At 38.7% G+C, this 17,981-nt stretch overlaps 1 non-coding gene across 1 annotated transcript; it reads right to left on the reverse strand.

Moving 5' to 3' along the window:
- Nucleotides 1-14,588: 14,588 nt before the first annotated feature.
- LOC139007936 (U6atac minor spliceosomal RNA) lies at nucleotides 14,589-14,714 on the reverse strand. Its single transcript, XR_011471062.1, has one exon. It is a non-coding gene; the product is annotated as a U6atac minor spliceosomal RNA (small nuclear RNA).
- Nucleotides 14,715-17,981: the final 3,267 nt, after the last annotated feature.

Raw genomic sequence — 17,981 nt, forward strand, 5'->3', positions numbered from 1 at the left:
CTCTGAGGAGGAATACTTAGGAAGCTCAAAGTCCAGAGAGACCAAAACAAGGACACTAGAGGAATGTGAAGGCTCTGGCTTTATAGCCAGGGAAAATTTTAAACACAACCTAGGTCCTAGCCAGATTAATATAAATTTCATTTACCTGAATGTCATTTACCTCAGTTTCTATCATCCAATACATCCCATGCAGCTTTTAAGCAAAATTGCAAGGCATGATAAAAGACAAGAAAAAACAAACAAAAAACACACCACAATTTGAAGAGAAAAAACAAGTATGTTATGCATGACCCAAATATTGGAATTATCACACAGAATTTAAAACATCTATGATTATTCTGTTAAGGAATCTAATTAAAAAGACAGGTAAGATTGAAAAATCACATGGGTAATGTAAGCAAAAATATAGAATTATTAAAAAATATATAACAATAGTAAAGGAAACCCTAGAAGTCAGACATATAGTAACAGAAATGAAGAATACCTTTAATGAGCTCATCAGAAATGAAGAATACCTTTAATGAGATCATCACTGCCATGGCTAAGGAGAGAATCAGAGAGCCAGAAGATACATGAAGAAAAACTTTCCAATCTGAAATGCAAAGGTAACATAATACTAATAATTTATACTTTAAACATTATAACAACAAATGTGCATTATACAACACAGTTGGCAGCTGGATTGAATATGGGCAAGAGCTACCCACCTAATCTTCTGCCGAATGTGACATGGGCTTCCCTTGCTCCTCTCTGAGCTGTATCAGGGTACACACCCCAGCCGTCCCTATGTCATGCCCAGACTCTCACTGTGGCAGAAAGTGCAGAGTCGAGGGTACTGATGGGGAGAGGGAGCTGTACATGGACTGGAGCACCAGGGGTCAGGAAATAGGCCGCTGACAACCTAGGAAAGCAGGGAGGCGGTGGGGCATAGGTCCACGTGTGAGCCACAGCTCCCAGTCACAGGCGTATGTGTCATCATCTCATCTTATCTTTCATGCAGGACACAGATTCAAAGATAAAATTATTAAGCACTTCAAGATGGCAACCACAGAGTGTAAACTTTTTTCAAGTGAGGTTTTGTGTGACTGCACTGGTGAAATATTCATGTTGCCAGCTCTGCATAGTAACAAAGTAATGGAAACAATTTTCTAGTATTAAACAAGGAATGCAAATTGCACACATTTAAGATCTGTGGAATATAAATGAGAGGGTGAGGTCTAACTTTTTAATTGTTTCTATAAATTGTCTGTCTTGCACTAGGTAATTTATTCCCTGGAAGAAACAGAATCATTCCTCAAAATATCTGATTCACTAGCAGAATTTTTCAATAAATTGCAGTTTTTCCCCTTAAAAGTGTAAGAATTCTATAAGTATATGGTATTTTTCTACATAAGTGGGATTGCAGTATGTATGTGGGTAAATTTATTAAATATTATTTAGAATCATTTTATTGCATTTAAATTTAATTAAATGTAAGTATTAAATGTGCTTTATATATTTTTTCTTTCCGTGTTTCTGTTTTCTGAACACATACAACATATGAGATCACTTACCAGAGATAGTAACTTTCTTTTCTTTTCATGATCCTGAAATCCTTTAAAATTGGACTTACTGGCAGAAAAGAAAGGTAATGCCCATGATCTCTGATTCATTTTTCTCCTAATTACCCAAGGGCTAGTGGGCAGGGTGCAGCCAGGAAGGAAGGAGACAAATGGCCAACCTAGTTTCTTTACTAACTTGCTAACGATCATCCTCCTATAAACAAGCAAAAAAAAAAAAAAAATATATATATATATTTATAAGGAAGCGTTGTTATGAAAGGCTTTGAGCAGGATGTCCTTGGTTTAGCATCCCTTATATCAAACAAACCTAGGATTTATGGGTTTATGATGTATGTATGGCTCTCTGTAGAATATCACATATGCGATATAATATCTAAGATATAAAATAGAGCTGTTTTGATACACCTTCTTAGAGACCCCATTTGTTACCCTGGGCCAAAGATCACATGCCTGATATGTGAAGGAAGGAATGCCTTGGGTCTCTCTCTGTTTCACCTGTGACTCTTTAATGATTTGATAATTAAAACTATCATTGCCCTACCAGTGGCCGGCAAACTCATTAGTCAACAGAGCCAAATATCAACAGTACAACGATTGAAATTTCTTTTGAGAGCCAAGTTTTTTAAACTTAAACTATATAGGTAGGTACATTGTTATTAACTTAATTAGGGTACTCCTAGGACTTAGGAAGAGCCACATTCAAGGGGCCAAAGAGCTGCATGTGGCTCGCGAGTTGCAGTTTGCCGACCATGGTTCCTTGGCCCCTTGAGTGTGGCTCTTCCACAAAATACCGACTTCTGCTCATGGGCCACGAAGTTTCAATCGCACTGTATGTGCGCGCCTGCAGGTGGTATTTTGTGGAAGAGCCACACTCAAGGGGCCAAAGAGCTGCATGTGGCTTGTGAGTCGCAGTTTGCCGACCCTGGCCCTAGCCAGTTTGGCTTGGTGGATAGAGCGTCGGCCTGCGGACTGAAGGGTCCCAGGTTAGATTCCGGTCAAGGGTATATACTTTGGTTGCGGGCACATCCCCAGTTGAGGGTGTGCAGGAGGCAGCCGATTGATGTTTCTAACTATCTCTCTCCCTTTCTCTCTGTAAAAATAAATAAATAAATAAATAAAAATAAATAAAAAATAAAAAAAATTCAATAAAATATATTTAAACAACAACAACAAAAAATTATCATAAAAGTTTGATAGTGGACAAGATATATAATTTGAGTATAATTTGACAATTCAGTTCTTAACATTATTACAAAAATATGTGCATTTAAATGCAAGTTTTTAAAAAGGTATCTCAGGCCCATATATTTTAAGCAGCCTACCCAACACAATTTTTGAATTTCAAAACAATGCTATTTGAGATTAAGCCATTTACCGAGAAGAAGAGGAAAGAGAAACGCTTGATGTTGATGCACATAATTATAAGCACTGCAAACCTTTTAAAAGCTGTCAACTTCTTGGTCCATCAACCTTACCAGTGACCTATAAAAATGTTCTTGTTTGGTACATCTTTAATTTGGAGAGCAGAGAAGGATGTTCTGCAGTTTCCATAGCATCTGTCACTCACATCAGGGACATAGTTTGTTTCCATAGAGCATCTTATCTGCATTGAAGTTTTTGTCATCAATCTTAGGTAAATTCATGAAGCTTATAATTGGCACAGTACATGCAATTGTAACATATAGCATGGTAGCACCTTCTACCATTGATTTCACTTAATCTTTAACCTGACATATTGTAGGTTTTACCGTAGCAGTTCTCACATTGAGAGCCCATCTGTTAATGGCAGGAAACAACATCGCTGTACTCCAGGAAGCTGCCAAAAAGTGTAAATGATTTGATAAGCAGCTAACGGGAGTTCAGGTATACTCAGCAATGCTTTTGCTGTATTTCCCATTCGCACAGGAATAACCTTTGAACACAATGACTGATAGACTTCCTGTAGCTCAGACTTTTTAAGACACCACAGAAACAATAATAATTATCATTACTGTTGATGTGCAAACCTTCTTGTAGCATCAGTCAGAGTAGTACCTAGGCACTCTGACAGAACTATTAAACCTATCAGCTCATACCAGTGAGCAAAGTTAAGGTTGCCAAATGCTTCCTTGAGCCCTAACATTCACACTACCTTGATTATATTAGTTACAGAGCTTCAAAAATCCTTCCAGGCATGCCGAAGTGGAATAATGTGTGCATTCAAAAGTAATTTATTTCTTGGAAAGTCCTTGAAAAAAGCAAAAGACAGTTGCCCATAGATTAAATAGGGCAGGGCTTCTTGACAGATAGTCTTTTCCAGGTCAGATGAATACATTTTCATTTGGCACCTACTGCGTGCCAGGAAATTTGCTAAGTGCTGGATCTTCAGACACTACAAAATATGTTTGCTGGCTTCAAACAGCACACCAATTAGTTACTGAGAAAGACACATAGGCATATAACTAGAAAGCAATCCATTAAACATAAATAAGGAGGGGGGGAGAGAACATGGCAGTTTAGGATAACGAAAAGAGCTCAGAATTTTAACTAAAACTACTTGAAATAAAAACCTTCAATATATGTTTTGGTTACATGATATTAGAAAGTTCCATAATTTCTAAAATTTTGTTTTCTCGTCCGTGAAATAGGGGATATTTATACTTACCGGATAGTTTTATTGCAGGGATGAAGTGAGATGTGCAAATTTATAAAATTTCACAGGAGAAAGAAACTTAATGAGCTCAGACATTTTCACATGAAACTTCACGAGAATGCATGTTGTTCAGACTGCTGGTCATTGAATGCCGGCTCCACTCCTATCTGGAACTGTCAATTAATCACATTTATCTGTTCTCAGGATAATTGAGGGTCCTTTCAACTTATCTGACTTTGTGGGATAGCCACTCCTTGTCCCTTTCCACTAAGCAATTTTGCTCAATTACTATAATTTACTTGATTCTGCACACTCACACTTTGAGGCATCTTTAAAGCTTTTGATGTCAAGTATATTGATCATTCTCTTAATTTGATTCTCAGCACAAGGTTGAGTTTTAATGTGCTTTATTAATCAAATGTTTGTTTGTTTGTTTCAGTTTTATTTTTAACTAGTTGGGGATGAGAAAGATGACAAAGTTGTCTTCTCCAACACTTGAAGTTCTAGAATTTTGGACTGTCTCTATCCCTTTGTTTTTTGCTAGTAAAGTAGTCAGTTATTTTCTGATGTCTTCCCTACAGTGCCTTGCAAATGTAGCACATTGATATAAAAATATCTAGTGAACACACCAATGTATATCTTTTCTCAAATGCTTTAGTAAACAACTCTATAACAAATGGCTATTCTCACTCCCTTGTTCCATGCCCCAGACATCTGTAAGTGAAGAAGGAAAAAATACATAAAAATAGAAGGAAAAAAAAAAAAAGCTTCAACAGAAAAGACTCAAATTGAAGTAATACTCTCAATGTTTTGTGCTTATTTTAATACAGGTAAGTATGACATTTTGATATGTACTATAACATGGGTTTTCATAAACATCTTAAGTGTTATTAATATCAAAGCTCAATGCACTTATCATGATAAGTAAATAGAAAAGTTTACTAATCAGACAGTAAAATGAGGCAGAAAGTGTGAGCAATATATGTCATCTCAGAAATGATGAATAGCAGAGCTAGGATTAGAAAAAGCCAGGAAGTACATCTTCAGACATGTAACCAGCAATTTCTACTTCTGTGTCATAAAAACTAAGAGTACCGATCAGACCGTCAAACCTCAGAGGGAAGGTAGGGGAGGGTGGGGGTAAGGGGGAGAGATCAACCAAAGGACTTGTGTGCATGCATATAAGCCTAACCAATGGGCACAGACAACAGGGGGGTGAGGGCATGAGTGGGGGGTGGGGGGCAATGGGGCAATAAGGACACATATGTAATATCTTAATCAATAAAGAAAAACTTTCAAAAAACACTTAAAAAAAAAACTTAGAGTGGTTTTTATGTGATTCTATTGTCTTGAGAAAGTTGACGTGATCTTTTTTATATCAACATGCAGAGCAAAATGACTACAACTAAAAGTAACATTTAACCATGTCACAGACTCATATAAAATTTTCCATACTTTTCATATAGTGGTGGAAAAACTATAATGGAACACTGAGGGTACAACTGGATTTAAAAGAATTTTTAAATCTAAAGACATAAATCAATGGCCAAAATATTGCTTTCTCATTTAAATCTAATCATCACATGAAGAAACCGTTAGTGTCAGACACATCCCATGAAGTCATATCTGTAAGTAAAAAAACCTCAGAAATTATCTATTACTAGGGGCCCAGTGCATGAATTCGTGCACCTTGAAAGGAACTGTGGGCCGTGAGGCTGTGGTAGGCACAGGGGCAGGTCTCAGCCCATCCTCTGTGCCCCTGCCTGGCCCCTCCTTCTGTGCCCCGCCCCCACTGGTCCCCTGTCTGCCTGCAGCCCTGCTCCCGCTGCCACTGAGCTATTGGAGCTGGCGCCAGCAGCAGGTGCAAGCTGCAGCTGCTGTCCTAATTGTTCCTCAGGAGCAGGGGGAGTTGGAGAAGCCCTCAGGGCCAACCAGGGCTGGCAGCTGCTGCATGCAGCCGCTGATGGCCCCGAGCAATAGGGACCAGTGCCTGGCACCAGCAGCAGGTGCAAGCAATGGCTCTAGTGCCAGCAGCAGGTGCGAGTGGAATTGGCACTGGCAGCAGGTGCAAGCACCAGGCAGGACCGCGGTGCGTGGGAGCAAAGAATTTTCAGTAACCACCAGAGGCTCGACCCAATGGCAGCGACCGGCACCCCGCCTTGGTCTGGCACCCCTGTTCACCTGCGCCACCATCCCACCGTGGCCGACACCCACCATGCTCTGCACACATCCCCTGGTGGTCAGCGCACGACATAGCGACCAGTTGTTTGGTTGTTCTGCTGTTCAGTCTATTTGCATATTAGCCTTTTATTATATAGGATGGTGCTGGACTGTAAGATTCAATTAATTTCTTTCTACTCTAAGAAAATTGGTCACATGTTATAGGCTTACTCTGTCTTTTTATCTATTACATTCCTTATGTAAACTATATATTAATTTTTAGCTTGAAAGGAGAAACAGAGTTAAATATTTTGAAAAACACTTTAAATATTTATGCTACCGTGCAAAATAAAGTGTACAAAATAACATTTTTAACAAAGACTTGTATATGAGAACTAGTGTTTACTAACAAGAGAAGTTTCAAACTTTTTTTTCAGAACTGTCAGACTTTTATTATCAATATTTGGAAGAGTTTATGTAGCTTCTCACAATTAGCAGAGAATTTTTTTATATATTATTGTATTTAATCCCCATAACAATCTTAAGAGAGACCAGCCAAGCATATTTCAATAACAAACTAGAATAGTTCCTATAAAAATCCTCTCTACCTCTTCATAAACCCAACTTGGTAAAACTAAGTCAAGTCCTGATTCCAAACAGCATTAGGAAATGGTGACTTTTCATAGTCAGGTGCCAAAGTTACCAATATGAATATTTAATGTTGTAAATTTATATTTCCTATGTATTTTATTGACAATCTGAAGTGTTTTAAATGAACATTTCACAATGGCCAAACAGGTATGTAATAGTAAATATTTTGAAATTTATGTTGTATTTGTATTACTTAAAATTGAGTTAAAAACATTTTATTTGAAATAATTATATATTTACAGGAAGGTGTAAAGAAATTTAAGAGAGACCCCATGCACCCTGCACTCAGCCTCTTCCAGTGGTAGCATTTTGCATTTCATGCAAAAACATGAAATTGATCTTTGTATAAAGATGATTAAGATTTCATCAGTTATACAGGCACTTTGTGTCTATGTTCTGTGTGTGTATGTATTTCTATGCAACTTTATCACTGTAACTGCCACCACTATCAAGAGACAGAGAAGCATTGATCAGACCATCAAACCTCAGAGGGAAGGTAGGGGAGGATGGGAGTATGGGGGAGAGATCAACCAAAGGACTTGTATGCATGCATATAAGCCTAACCAATGGACACAGACACCAGGGGTCTGAGGGCATGAGTGGGGGGTGGGGGAGTAATGGGGGGATAAGGACCCATATGAAATACCTTAATCAATAAAGAAAAAAAAAGATACAGAACTGTACCATCACTGTAAGAGAGCCCTACTACCTTTGGTAGTCAAACTTACCCTACCTCTCTACATCCCTTACCTCTGGCAACCGCCAATATGCTTTTTATTGCCATAATTATGTTATTTAATAAATGTGATATGGAATTGTGCAGTATATGTCATTTTGTGATTGGCTTTTATCCATTCAACAAATGTCCTTGAAGTTCACTTAAATTTTTGTTTGTATCAATAGATTGATCCTCAACAATATTATTGAGTCATAGTCCATTGTATGCATATATCATAATGTGTTTAGCCATTCAAACATTGAAGTTTTGGCTATTATGGATAAAACTGCTATGAATATTCACATACAAGTTTTTGTCTGAAAATAAATTTTGTTCCCTTCTCCCTGCCCCGGGATATATGCCTTAGAGTAGAATGACTGGTTTGCACAATATGTATGGTGCTAACTGTAGGTTGTTTGTAGATGCTTTTTATGAGATAAAGTGCTTCCTCTATCTATACTAGTTTTTTTAAGGTATTTATAATGAATGCATTTTGATTTCATGGAATACATTTATTGCTTTTCAAATATTAACTCAATCTTGCTTATTTGAGATAAATCCCACTTGGTCATTATATTACTCTTTTTATACATTATTGGACTCAATTGCTGAAATTTTGTTGAGGATTTTTCCATTTAAATTCATGAGAAATATTGGTCTGTAGTTTTTCCACTGTCTTGATTTGATTTTCATATCAAGGTAATATACTGGCCTCATAAAATTAGATGCAATGAAACTGACTTTTAAGTTACTTGATTTACTTCTCTGAATCACCCATTGAATAGATTGGATTGAATTCAAAACTGCTGTCTTTTTTGTATTTACCTTATTCTTTTATTTGGAATTACTCATTTCATACATTTATAGTTTTAAAAATTTAAATATAGTGTATTTAATATATTTCCAAGTAATAATACATTAACTCAGATTCTATTATTTATTAATAGAGCTTTTATTCTGTATTCTATGTTCTGAAATATGCATAAAGTGATGAATATATTCTTACCTTGAAATAAATAGGAAGTGTTTTTGCTTAGGAGAGTGATCTCTATGGCCTCTGTGGAGCAGTATTAGTTGCCAGAGTGAATCTGATCTGAATTGTGAGGAGGTGTCCACCTCCTCTCCGTGTCTTGATAGTCCATATGTTGCACTGGTACTTATGTCAGAATTATTTTTCAATAGACATATTAAAACCTCATTGCAAGTTATGCTAAGTAAAATTTTAAGATGATATTGTTTGCTTTTCACCAGTTTTTCAACATATTTTAAGTTAAAATATTAACAATCATCATTTTACCTGTGTACTCACACATACATGCACTCTTATGTAGTACATAATTATTTATATGTTGAATGGACATAATTATTAGAGGAATACTGTACAACTGTGAGCAGTGAAAAGCCATAAGAAAATATTTCAGAAATGATTACCCGCTCTTTTATTTTTTAAAAATTATTTGGGCAATAATATAATACACTAATACACTTATTTTAATATTTTATTTTGGGTCTCACTTTTTCATATACATATATATAGATAGATAGATATATAGATAGTATATAAATTTAAATGCAGAAATTAAACTGAAATGCATGGTTTTCCTCTGGGTAGGATGCAAAGCTGATGCCCCAGGTTCTTGTCCAGGTGGATTTGAAGAATGAAGCCATAGCCAAAAGGTGGTACAGGAAAAGGTGAAAATTTATTGGGAAATAAGTGCAGACTCCCACGTAGGGAGGGGGAGACATCCACTAAGTCCCTCTTTCTAAGGTTTATAAAGGCTGCAGTTCTTTGTGTCCTGATATCCCCTCTGAATGGTCACTAAAGCAGCTTCAAGACTCAAACCCCATGTGGGGTCTCCCTTTTTTTCTCCCCCTCTTGTGGTAGAATTCTCTATTCCTTGTGAAAATCTGTTTTCTTCTTTCTCCCTTTTGTTTTTCTACTCGCTGCGGCTTTCCCCTTACCTTCTGTGAATGAATGTATTATTCTCCCTTTATTCTGTGAATAAGTGTCTTCCTCTCCCCTTATTCTATGAATGTTGCCTTTTGTTAGCTCCCAGCCCCCCAGGTTTTCAGTCTTCACTTTATTTCTAGAACTCCCTAAACCTGCCTATTTTACCCCTAAAAACTCCTTTCAATATTCTGATGCCTGTATAGGTTTGCAAATAAAATTATCCTTGAGAGACTATCCTATATAATAAAAACCTAATATGCTAAGTTTCCGGTCAACCAGTGGGCTGTTCAAACAATCAAAGCATAATATGCTAATGATATGCTAAGGCCACTCAACCGCTTGCTATGACGTGCACTGACCATCAGGAGGCAGGCGCTCTGACCAGTAAGTTAGCTTGCTGCTGGGGTCTGGCCAATCAGGACTGAGCGAGACACACCAGACACACCCTGGAGCCCTCCCGTGGTCACTCCCCAGCTAGCCAACATTCTGCATTCCTCCCCAGCCCCAATCTTGCACTGGTGGGGTCCCTCGGCCTGGCCTGCTCCCTCTCACAATCCGGGACCCCTTAGGGAATGTTGGAGAGCCAATTTTTGGCCTGATCCCACAGGCCAGGCTGAGGGACCACACTGGTGCACGAATTTGTGCACTGGGCCTCTAGTATTTAAAAAAGAGTGAGTATATCAGGTAAATTATACATTGTAAATGTTTCTCAGATAAATATCTTAATCAACTTCAGTGAAATTCTAGGAAGCAGCTTTTTTCCATTTAGTTTTAATTTCTTGGCAGGCAATACATTCAGAAAGGTGATATTTTTAAGCATTTCCCAACTCTTTTGACCTCAGACTCTTTTATCAGTTCTATTTTCACAGGATTAAGTATTATCATTTTATTTTCTGGGAAACATGGCTCTAAATAATATAGTTTTAATCCCTGGAATTTGTTGGACAGAATGGGCAGAAAAAACATTATCACTAATACAGGTTTAGCCAGGCATTTCTGAACTTTTGCAGAACAGAGGGGGTAAATACAACCACTTTTTTGTTAGGGTGACATCTCCTTCTTGAGCCATTCTCATGTGATTGAAAGGGGAATTCTGATCTGAGGTTCATCGTTATGTATGTTACTTGCCATTGAGTTGACTCTGACTCTTAGCAAGCCTGTGAATGAATGATGCCCACAATGTCCGGTCATCAACACCCTGATCAGCTCCTGTAGACTTATGCCTATGAGTGTTTCATGGAGTAGGTCATACTCATATTTGGTCTTCCTCTTTCCTGCTGCCTTCTGTTTTTATCAGCATTATTGTCTTTTCCAAAGAACGCTGCTTTCTCTTGATGTGCCTGAAGTAAGACAGCTTCAGTTTCGTCATGTTTTTCCTCCAGCGATGTTTCAGTTTAATTTGCTCTAGGACCTACTTTTCATCTTTCTGGCAATCCAGGGTCTCAATAAAGCTTGCTCCCAACATATTTCATATTTAAAATGAATCAATTGTTCCTAATAATACTGTTGTAATCAATCTGGTGATTAATAACAGGAAAGGAGCAAAGAGACTGCCAAAATTATAGGCTTGTCACTTGGGAAGCTTCACCAGAAAGCTGCAGTTTAACACTCCCCAGGGAGCCACAGGTCTATTCCCTGCAGATCACTGGAGGAAGGAACTAGACAGGAGGAGAATAAATACATGCTCAATAAAGTCTGGGTGAAATAGGGAATTGCTGTCAAACACACCTGGAAATAGGTCAGTGGCCAGAGAAGGTGTGGCCACTGTGAGCGCAAAAAGCTTTGAGATATTTAATCTCCTAGACCAGTGGTCGGCAAACTCATTAGTCAACAGAGCCAAATATCAACAGTACAACGATTGAAATTTCTTTTGAGAGCCAAATTTTTTAAACTTAAACTATATGTAGGTACATTGTTTAACTTAATTAGGGTACTGCTAAGGCTTAGGAAGAGCCACACTCAAGGGGCCAAAGAGCCGCATGTGGCTCGCGAGCCGCAGTTTGCCGACCAGGGTCCTAGACAAAGAAGTTTGCTCTCTTTCTCTTGATTGATCTCTCTTGGTTCCTCTTGGTTGATTCCTGGCTTGTGGGGCTCTTACACTCCTGCCCTTCTGCATTTGCCCACATAGCCCACAGCCATGTGAACCCCATACAATGGACTAATGGACAGCAACTAGCCTAATGCTAAATTGGACCCAATTCCAACATGGAACAGAAACTCTGGACACAGGGTTTGCTTTTAGCTCTACTGAATCCTCAGCTGCACATCTTCCAGAACTGGATTAAGGGAAATGGGACTTTGGAAACCCAGGGATTAATTTCATGAAAATAAAAATCACTCATCCTCCCATGCGAGTCTCAGAAAATTCTTTTTCTCAAGGTATTGTAAGCACAGCACCCCCAACACTCAGTGGGGAAAGGGATACACCACTTCCACTGATGACACTATAAGCCTGTTCAACTTTCACATCTATACATACCAGTTGGGAATGTGAGAGTATGGATGATCTTGGCCTTGGTCTCTAATGACACATCTTTGCTCTTGAACAGGTTTACTAATCTTCCATTGCTGTCATTCTGAGTCTAAGCCTTTTCTTTTTTTTTTTTTTTAATCTGAATTGATGACTGAACTAAAGTAAGCAAAATCTTTAAAAATTTGATGTTTTCATTGTCTATCTAGTTTTATATTATTTATTCGCAGTCAGGCATTGAAGCATCCCCTAGTTCAGACAGCTCATCGTGTATATTCATCTCACTGTTACCCAGAGGGCAAATCTCTGCCTGTTGGTTATGGGCAATTTGGGACTCCCAGAAACTGAGATACTTTCAGAAGCTGATCCACTCAGACCACAGAGCACATCCTCACACTCTCTCCTACCCTCCTATGCTGTGGCAGCACAAGACAGCCTAACTGCATCTAGATCTACCCTGGTGCCTGATTTTGTTGCCATCCTCCATTGACTCTTTCTTTAGCTCAGCAGAAGATGTGGAAAGGATGAAGAAAGGACATTACTTATTTTTATTTATTTTATTTTATTGTTATTATTAATTTTATTTATCTATTTTTTATTTTTTTAAATCTTTACTAAGGACATGCTTATTGATGTTAGAGAAATAGGAAGGGGAGAGAGGGAGATAGAAACATAGATGTGAGAGAGAAACATCAATCAGTTGCCTTCCCATATGTACTCTGACTAGGTAGGTGCCCTGACTGGGAATCAAAACTGCACCTTTCAGTGTACTGGACAACACTCCAACCAACTGAGCCACACCAGCAAAGGTTATTAAGAAACATTGATGTGGGAAAGAAACTTCTATCAGTTGCCTCCTGTACATGCCCCCAACCAGTAATTGAACCTGAAACCTTTTTGTGTAGGGGACAACATTCCAATCAACAGAGTCACCCTGAGGAGGCTAAAAAGCTAATTCCAATGTAAGCCTGATATTTGGTAGACTAGGAATCAGAATCCATGCCAGCCAGCCCAGTGTACATTCTTTTTTTATTTATTTTTTTAATATATATTTTATTGATTTTTTACAGAGAGGAAGGGAGAGAGATAGGGAGTCAGAAACATCGATGAGAGAGAAACATCGATCAGCTGCCTCCCGCACATCCCCCACTGGGGATGTGCCCGCAACCCAGGCACATGCCCCTGACCGGAATCGAACCCGGGACCTTTCAGTCCGCAGGCAGATGCTCTATCCACTGAGCCAAACCGGTTTCGGCCCCAGTGTACATTCTTGATAACCTACAATTAAGTCATTACTTCTTTCCCAGAAACTGGTCTTGCAGAACCTGTTACAGAGGCCGTAAAACTGTAAACAGTGCACTGCCCCAGAGGGAGAGTTATTAACGCTGACGCCAGGTCAGACCATCAGATATTGCCTGGAGACACCCAACACCTGGGGGCCTTCTTGCAAGGCTCTCGAAAAGGACCAGAAGCATAATCCATATTTATGGGGCAAAGACCCCAGGAAGATATAAAAGAGAAGCCCCCTGCATGTTACTTTAATCAGATTTGGAAAGTTATTCCCTGAGTCTGTTGGCGTAAATAAACAGTGTCACTCATTTTCTGTGGTCTTCTGCAACAACACAGCCAGCGCAAGAACATGACTTATTTTATAGTGCACTTTTACTCATCTATCATGTACCTGTTATTTGATAAAGTGGGGTCCTCTTCCCCCCACTGGTTCTCTGGATGGGGTCCTTACAATATCTCAAGAAAAGAGTAATTTTCTGAGACTCCTATGGTAGAGTGAGTGATTTTCATCTGCATGGAGCTACATCCCTAGGTTTCCATCTCTTAGTCCAATCAGAGAACTGTAGCTGGGATTTAAGTAAAGCTAGAAGCAAAGCCAGTGTCCAGAGTTTCCTTTCCTGGTTGGAACCAGGTCCAGTACAGAATCAGACTAGCTGCAGTCCATTAGTCCATTGTGTGTGGGGTCCACATGACCACAGGCCATTTGAGTGAAGGCAAGGGGAGCCTCACAAACCTAGGGTCACAAAAGTCCCAAGAGACTCAAAAGCAGTAAGAGCACACAAAAGCACAAGCCAGCAAACTCCTCTATTCAGGATATTAAATATCCCAAATTTCCTCATACTTGCCATGGCCCTGCCCATTCTGGCCAACGACCTCTGTCCTCAGGTGTGATTGACAGCAAACACCTTCCCTAGTCATTCCAACTTTACTGGGTATGCATCTACCTTCTCTTTGTTGGACCCCTAGGGAGTATAAAGTTGTAGCCTTTGCTCCTTTCCTGTTATTAATAACTAGTTAATTACAATGGTATCATTATCTATGTATGTCTATCTCTCTGAATATCTATCTCATTCCCTTCTTCACTCTCTCCCATTCTCCTTCCCTCTTTCTTGTTTTCATTTTATTTTTTTTATTTTTATTATTATTATTTTTTTAAAAAACAGTGGTTAGATGCCACGAAGTAGGTGGCAATGCCTTAACTGTATGTGTGTTGTTAGGCCCAAGAGCCTCTTCCATCCTTGTCAAGGGGAGTGCTAACCTTCTCTCCTTTCATACAACACTTGTTTTCATTTTAAATGAATGTTATACTAGAGCAGAGTGATATATATTCTGGAAAACTGACAGCTCTTTTCCTCCCTCCTTTCTGCTCTGAACCACTTCTTTTGGTGTAATGGATGTTTCCTATCTAGAGGCACAAATCCTGTAGGTGTGTATGTGTGTGCGTGTGTGTGTGAGACCGAGAAACAGAGAGAGAAAGTGAGGGAGAGAGAGAGGAAGAGAGAGAAAGGAAGAGAGAGAGAGAGAGAGAGAGAGAGAGAGAGAGACCCAGTGAAATATACCCATTAAAGTATCCACAATTAATTTGGTAAGCATACAGGATATGCTGCTTTAGATTCTGCTGTGGATAAAATTAGAGGCATATAAATGTACTCTTAGTTGTGGTCTTATCTTAACATTTTTAAATCAAAGTAATTAATGTTTAATTGTGATAAACTAAGCCTGTAGGATAAAATAATGATCATTCATAGATTAAACACCATTGTGTACAGTAATTTTTGTTGTGATGGACAGACAAGACAGTTACCTTTTCTATTCCTTGTTTTCATTACTTGCATAATCTATATAGTCTTACCTACTTCCCAACTTTCTAGTAGAGATTAAATATATTCATGTATTTAAAAACTATCTTAAAGTAAAATATCAATATATTGAAAATTTTATCATCAAAGGGAACATAAACCTGAAGTCAGTTACTGAGTTGTGTAAAAATGTCATTTTATTTCATTTTTTTAAAATTCAAATTAAATCTAAATCTGAACTGATACTGTTGTAATAGTATGGTTATTATTTAACAGGAAAGGAATAAAGGGAAGACTAGATAATACAGTCATGGCATTTATACAGCTTTGCCAGGAAGCTGTTGTTAACATTCTCAAAGTCTGTTCCCTGCAGATTGCTGGGGGAAGGGACTGAATTCACGGAGTTTGGATGCATGCCCAATAATATCTGAGTGATGTGGGGAGGTGCTTGCTTGTCAGTCACCCCTGGAAGCAAGTCAGTGGCCAGAATAGGGCAGGAAGCCTGAACATTTAAACTCCTAGACAAAGAGAATTCCCTCTCTTGGCTCGTGGCTCATCCGCTTGCTGTTTGAGCCTGTCTCCTGTTGCAGGGGACGTATTCCCCTGCATTTGCGCATGTGGCCCACAGACATGTGGGCTCCACACAATGGACTATTGGGCTTCAACTGGCCTGATGTTCTGCTGGACCCAGCAGCAACATGAAACGGAAGCTATGGACACTGACCCTGTTTTTTGCTTTGCTGAATCCACAGCTGCCCCCTTTTCAGGACTAGGTTAAGAGGCATGAGATGTAACTCAACATAAATAAAGTATTTTACCACATCTCATTCTCTGGTGGCAGCTTATGAAAATGCAGGGATATCTGGCCCACTAATTTCTCCAGCAACAGAACCACTATTCTGCCAAGATTTTGAAAAATATAACCTTGCACATTGAGGCTTCTTCCTTTCCTCTAGGACTGTGAAAACATATCAGGAAGAAAAATTTTAATGCAAAAATAGAAATTGGTCTTTTTGGTCTTTGGTGCACATTTTGATACCAGGAATGTGTACAGCTTAAGGTCATATACTGCCCGGAGGATGTCTGTGCTCTCTTGTTTCTGGTCTCATGGGGTTATTTGGGATCAATCACTAGGAATCCTGGAATTAAAAAAAAACAAAACAAAACAAAAAAAACTTTTTTGGTATTTTTTTAATTGTGTCTTCCATTTGTGCAATGTTTTCCAGGTTCTGCAATTTTACTGGAGGACATTAAAATACCCATGGTCTACTCATCATTCTTTACTGAGCCTCCAAACTGCATTTTTTACCTACTGTAGGGATATCTACATCTACTTAGTGTGGGGAAACCTCAAGCTTCCCTTCTTTTTCTCTCTGCTTCCACCTCTCCTCTAGGATGGGTTCGTTTCCCCCACCCCCACATTCTTTGCACCTAGTATAACTTTCTTGGATAGTTCAGGGTTTGAGGGAACAAAAGCTGAGAAGAGTTTGTTTTTCAGGAGAATTCTGCATTGGGACTTTCAGGATTAATTCTTGAGGCATTGGCACCAGTAATTTCCATGGGGAAGACTGGGATGGATAAGGAAACATTGCAGTAATTAGACATCAGTTATTACCTCAAGAAATTAACTTTTTCTGTTTTAATTATCAACATATAACAGAGAGAGGACTAACAGCCTTTTTTTTTTTTTTTTTTTTTTTTTTTCCTCCCTTCTAACAAAGGACTAGCAAGGCAAATTGGACCAAAGTTAAACAGTCAAGGAAGCTTTTGTGAGGCTATTGCAGTAAGGAATAAATAGAGACCAGACACAGTCTAAACTCAACTGCTAAAACAAAGGTGGTGAGAGAGTAGTAAAGAACTGGGGTACAGGGATCATAAACCATCTGTTTTTGCTACTTGGCTTTCCCCAAAGAAAAGTAAACTTTCTTCTATCTTCATGACAGGAAGTAGTTTTACAAATTGGGAGATAAGGCCTTATCTTTTTTCATGTTTACATTTCAAAGAAATGACTCCCAGGTCCTTGAGAAATACATTCTTGGGTTCTAAAACTGCAAGGGGTTTTTTAAAAGATTTACAACTCAAAGGAGAAGAGAAAGAATTTACAATTACGTGTGTACCAAAGAAAATGCACTAAGAAAAGGGAGGTCAAAATTTAGTCAAGCTGAGGGAAATTTTAAGACTGTCTTGATCAAGCCCTGTGAAACCCCAAAGCCCCATAGGATTAAGAAACCTGTCTCTTTTAGGTCTGCTCCAGGTTGTCCTTCTTCATGCATTTTTCTGCAGATCTTCTCTGTGTACCCCTTGAGATTCCTAATACAAGTCAAGACTTTGTCATGCCAGTTTCTTGTTTTGGAGAACATACTTTTGCCATTATCATGTCTCTGCAGTTACTTAGACTTTAAGGATAAGAATTTTCTCAATTGTATTAGAAAAGGTTACCTCCTTCAAAAATCACATTGTTGCCAGAAATTCATTACCCCAGGAGTGACCTTTCTCTGGCTTAGCCTGGGCTGCAATAGCTCTGCTCCGAGCTGACCTCATGTGAGGACTCTATTCTGGCCAGCTCTTTTCTCTTCCCTGGGCTGAACACTGTTCTGTCCCACACTGTGGGCTTTTATCTCCCTGCCCCCTTTTGCTATAAAGATAAAATTCCAGATTAATACTTGAGAATAAAATGAATCATTGATGATGCTGTGATAGTCCTTGAATAACCAGTAAACCATCCCCCATGGCTGAGGCAATCCATCT

This window comes from Myotis yumanensis, unplaced genomic scaffold (assembly GCF_028538775.1).
Source record: "Myotis yumanensis isolate MYYU_CA2020_CCGP unplaced genomic scaffold, mMyoYum1.0.hap1 SCAF_3, whole genome shotgun sequence".
NCBI classification, from domain to species: Eukaryota; Metazoa; Chordata; class Mammalia; order Chiroptera; family Vespertilionidae; genus Myotis; species Myotis yumanensis.